Raw genomic sequence first — 5792 nt, 5'->3', positions numbered from 1 at the left:
CATATTAGTTTGGCTGTTTCGTACTTTATTTGGCCTTTTTCAATTTTAAATTGAAGTGTCACTGATGAGGCTTTTGTAGACGAACGCACTTCTGGCGTGCACAATTTTAATCCTGTTTTGATAAGTTTATTAACGTTAGATCCTTTTCATTTAAATTTTCATTTAGTATTTAATTTATTTTTTTGCCTATCAAAATTTGATTTCACGCATACCTGACGTTGAAAGATGCATAAAGATATACAACATACGTTTATATTGACTCTAGAATCGTGAGCAGAATAAAATTTCCTGAAGGTTTCAAAAACACCATGAATAATGAAATTTTCAAAATGAGTCGCACAACTTTTATATGTGCCATAAGTCCATCCGTTGTAAAATTAAGCATATGAAATAGACCACTGTGATAGCTATTATAAAAAAAAACATATCATTGAACCACAATTTACAAGACTTACAAAACGCTAGAGGTTCCTCACTTGGTATAGGCGCAAACATGCGGTTGGGTAAAACTCAGTATAAAAGAAGTCCGAGTCCGATATAAGAATAGGTAAAAGAAACAATTCAACAAAATGACAATTTATCAATATACATGTACCGTACAGAGGGTTATTTTCGCGGGATGTAAATTTTTGCTTTTTTTCGCAGATTGAACAAATCGCCAAAATAAATTCCGCCAATTTGAAAGTGTACATGCAAAGGTATTTATAAAAGTTTTAAATCCGCCAAAATAATAATCTTGTTTTAGACAAAATTACGAAATTTTACACCCGCGAAAATAGACACAAAAAGTTACAGAGATACTAGCTTTAGACATCAATTAAACTGATTTTAAAGAAAAAAATATAGGGTGGTATAAAACTGGTTTGATATCTAGCTAAAACTCCCACTTGTATGATAGTTGTTCATAGTTCCGTTATATTGACGAAATTGGGCATTTAACCCAAACAGACATAATGAGTTAATGTGATCGTACTTGGGATCCAGCCGTTAATGTTGTGTAAAAATATACCACCATATACAAAAATTCAAAACACGACTGACAATAAATTATACAGGCATAATTGGATGTGTTTTGTATATTACTATTTCTAGAATTTAATTGAATTTATTGTTTTAAAAATTGTGTTGTGTGTAGTTATTCAATCGTACTAGGAGCTTAGTTAGAGGGTTTGGGGGTTTCCAATTTGTTTAAACCCAGTTATTCAATCGTACTAGGAGCTTAGTTAGAGGGTTTGGGGGTTTCCAATTTGTTTAAACCCGCAACATTTTGTATATGCATGTTCCAATTTAGAAGCCTGTAGTTCAGTTGTTGTCGCTGGTATATGTCTGTCATATTTGGTTTTTAGCGAATTGATTTGATAAAAAAAATAGGCTGTTAGATATTGTTTCATATTTTTTATGCAGGGGCCTTTTATAACCGACTAGGAATCTGGGTTACAGTAGTTGTCGTTTGTGTATATAATTTTATACGTGTTTCTCGTTTCTCGTTTTTTATATATATTAGACCGTTGGTTTTCCCGTTTGAATGGTTTTACACTAGTAATTTTGGGACCCTTTATAGCTTGTTGTTCGGTGTGAGCCAAGGCTCCGTGTTAAAGGCCGTACATTGACCTATAATGGTTTACTTTCATAATTTTTTATTTGGATGGAGAGTTGTCTCATTGGCACTCACATCACATCTTCCTATATCTATATACGGAATTATTTGTTTTAATTGTTACAGCAGTCGATATGCAAATATGCAGGTCAGTCCGACTGGGAATGTGCTTTCATACATACGGATTTAAATCATAAAAAAGTGTTTCATCACCAATACTATGGGTTGAACCTTTCTAAAACAGAGCTAAAAGATATTTTGTATTTGACTTATGGCCGTCAGAAAGTTATGTAATTGAAAATGTTGTCTTGTCCAAAAATATAAGAAAGAGGCAGAAGGTAGTAGCTAGACATTACAAGACCTACTTAAAAAACCTACTTAAAAAATATCATGACCAAAAGAAAAACGAAGAAAACTTTGAGTTCAATATCGTCTTTATTATGCAGAAATCCATCATCATTTCATAATCAAACGACATGTTTACCAAAACAGTTAAATGTGCGATATCTTGGATGGATAGAAAAAATTAGGGGCGGTAACAAAAAAAATTTAAAGCTTTTTACTCTTGAAAATTTAGATATCATCAATATACTTCCTCTCAAAGATCACATAACGGATGCCATTAACGAAACAGGAATTGCTTGTCCTATAAATGCAGTGGGTTCATTCCCAGAATTTTTTTGTAATTTATATGCTACTCACTCTTTTTATCTCGTTATAGAGATTTTTCTACCTTGTTCATTGTTGAAGACAGAATGACCCATAGTTGCTTACGTCTTCTTAATTTTTTTATTGGCAATCATACGGCACTTCATCATTTTTTATATATTTATTACTTTTTTTCTCACTGGAATATATTATTCTAAACTTCACATATGTTTAAGAAAAGGCTAAGATTAAAAGTATAACAAATTCGAGCACATATGCATTTTTTTCACATTATTTGTACTACAGTAAACACAGAGTCAAATTTACTGTCAACAACCATTGTGTTACCAGCAGTAACATGGAGGACATCTCCCACGTCTAGATGCACTACTGCAATGGCGGCGTGAGATTCAAATCCAGTATCTCCATGTTTTGAACCTGCCGCTATTATATCATTATTTCGTTCGATACGAAATTTAGCACTCCTGGTGTCTGTCCTAATAAAGCACGAAACAAGGTAATAACCGTCTTTTTCACATACGAAACTTCCATGATTCCTTATCGATGATAAGTCTTTGATTCCATTAGAGACCTGTATATTCGTGAAAGGAATTTCTCCCCCGGCGTGTATGGTGGTAGTATCAGGCCATGCTGAGAACAATGCTGCAAATAACACAGTCTATGATTAGTAGTTTAAAAATGTTAAATTAAGAATAACTCAATTATTAGTTCTGTTTCATTTGAAAAATAGCTTTTCGTTACGCGATAGACCTATAATAATGGACGCTACTATTTAAAATCATTAATTCGATAGTCGCAGTCATTGTCCTCAATATATAGTAATACAAGTTTTTACGTAAAATATTATCATACTTCTGTTTCACATGATTGCTTAACAGTCCCAGTTGAAACCGACGTTTACGGCCGTGAGGTGACCTATAGTTGTTCATTTTTGTGTCATTTTGATCTCTTGTGGAGAGTTGTCTCATTTGCAATCATACCACATCTTCGCTTTTTTATATTACAAACGAATGACTGATTTTAGTCTGACTTGAGGGAATGATATAGAATATCTTAATTTTTTGAAGCTCTTAAAATTGCTTTTGTTTAACGGTTTAGATGTTGTTTGGTATCAATTGAAATGAATAAAAGTGTTCCAAGGTTTGTGTGTCAAAATAAGACATGGTAAAGCTTAATATATTGTGTTAGTTTAGTTTATTGTTGCAGCTGAATAGAAGTTGATTTCATCCTTTTTCGTTTCGTCTCTGTTGGGTTGTTGTCTCATTTTGATCTTACTATGTCTCCTTACTTTAATAGAGAATCATTCTAAGTCCCTGATAAAAATATCTGCGCGAGAAAAAATTTATATTTCATACCGCACCATGTTATTTACAGGATTTAGAAAATGTAATATTTTCACCTTTTTGGCACTTTAAATCGATGAATACTGTGTTTGAATTCGCAACTACAGCAATCAGAATCGTTAAACTCGTTAAAATTAATGTGTGACGGTTTCAAAATAATAAATTCATTATAAAACAGATGTATAATGAATTCAACGCATTTTATTATTATTGATCAATATGGATTTTTTTTAACATAACATGGAAATAACGATGTCACGACAAGTTTGTCTTAGAACAGAGCATCCTATTAATTTTCTATTTTGTTTTTACTATTTGAATAGTCTTTACAAAAAATGTCAAGAATTGTGGTCTCGTTACAAATATATTAAACAAAATCTTACCTCTATCCGACCATGCTCCAAGTTTCTGAACTACATTTGTATACGTCTTACTTATATTGGATTCTAGTGCCAGTATCCGGTCATTAGTTTTGAACTCATTACTTAATACGGTATTCAGAAATTTCTTTGTACTATTTCAATTCTGTTTTATTTCTAATTGAGTAGTCTGAAATTTTTTATTAATTACTGTCGTCATGTTTGTAATCTTTGTGCGTGTCATTGTAATTTCTTTCGACGAATTTATCCCCATTTGTAAAAGTGTCACAATATCTTGCTTTAACTTCTTATTTTCAGAAATAATGAATTGGTGGTAGCTGCTTTGCGTATTATTAATACGTTGTAACTTGTGTTCCAAAGATTTGGTATAATTTTGTAAATACCCCATTTGGTTCTCCAATTGAGTCCTAGCCTGACGTTCCTCAATTATCAAATCCTTCAGAAAGTTAAACTGGTCAGTGGCGACTACACTCTTTGTACTAAGTGATGACTGGGTCCTTCCATCGAACAAAAATGCGAAACTAGCATATAGAAAACACAGAAAAATAAACGGTATATCCAAATTCATATTCAAACAGGACCTGAAAAGTCCGTCATTACAACAACAAAAACAGATAAAACTACCCCGACCTTGTTTTTATAAAACATTTTAGCGTTGTATTTGTAGAACAGGTGTATCATTATTTCAATGTTTGTATGTCAAACTTTAATACTTTATAGTACATCTAGTTTATTTTTTGAACATCAACAGATGATTGGATTGAATATGATATATGACGGTAACATTAACAAAACACCTTTTAAAGCGAAGTATTCTATTCGGCGTGAATGACAAACAAAGATATTGCATCTATGTATGGCACGCGGGAACCACATTAATGAGATAATCACAGATTATCGGCGACAATGATAGATTATCGGTCGACCATTATAGATGTACGGCGTAAAGTATACTTTACGGTTGTAAATGCATTTACGAAATTATCGTCGAGAATCTATCATTATCTAACATAAATGCATTAACGATCGACAATCTATGATAGATCAAAGCGAGAACAACATTATTTGATAAGAACAGTTTAACGGCGATTCGTAAATACATTTACGCCCTGTTTTCAGTGCAATTCATATGTACCCAACCTTCTACTTGTGATATTGAACCTTGTGGTACAATTTCAGAGCAATCACAATACTTGTACACAAGTTATTGTCCTGAAACTAGAAAAATGCTTGTTTTGGGCCCCTAACTCCTAAACGGTTGGGACCATCACCCCCAAAAACAATCCCAACCTTCCTTTTGTGGTATTGAACCTTCCATACACATAAACTAAAGTTATTGTTCGGAAACCAAATGTCTTCGGACACAATACGACCCCAATTTTTTTTTTTGCGGTCGTATACAAATGACTATAGCACCATATCACAATGGCGGGATGTATAAGTACCGATCAACGCCAAAAGATTATTACTAAAATTGACTACACTTTATATTTCCATCAACTGCAAAGGACTGCATATTTATTTATAGCAGCTCAAAAACAGGGTCCAGAGAGGGATGGCAGACATGAGATCCATTAAAACTGAGGGAAAATAGAAACGAAAAAAGTACATATAAATAAGAAGATGTTGTATGAGTGCCAATGAGACAACCCTCCATCCAAGTCACAATGTATAAAAAGTTAACAATTATAGGTCAGAGTACGGTCTTCAACAAGTAGCCTTGGCTCCAACGAACAGCAAACAAAAGGGCCCCAAAATGACTAGTGTAAAACAATTCAAACAGGAAAACCAACGGTTTAATCT

At 33.0% G+C, this 5792-nt stretch overlaps 1 long non-coding RNA gene across 1 annotated transcript; it reads right to left on the bottom strand.

The window, feature by feature from the left end:
• Positions 1-2411: 2411 nt before the first annotated feature.
• LOC139519638 (uncharacterized) lies at positions 2412-4646 on the bottom strand. The gene is made up of 2 exons (XR_011663636.1): positions 3993-4646; positions 2412-2908 (listed from the first exon to the last, which is right to left on the bottom strand). It is a non-coding gene; the product is annotated as an uncharacterized lncRNA (long non-coding RNA).
• Between the last annotated feature and the right edge of the window lie 1146 nt (positions 4647-5792).

The sequence above is a fragment of the Mytilus edulis genome, chromosome 4 (assembly GCF_963676685.1).
Source record: "Mytilus edulis chromosome 4, xbMytEdul2.2, whole genome shotgun sequence".
Taxonomy (NCBI): Eukaryota; Metazoa; Mollusca; class Bivalvia; order Mytilida; family Mytilidae; genus Mytilus; species Mytilus edulis.
This window is presented reverse-complemented; position numbering and strand designations above follow the sequence as displayed.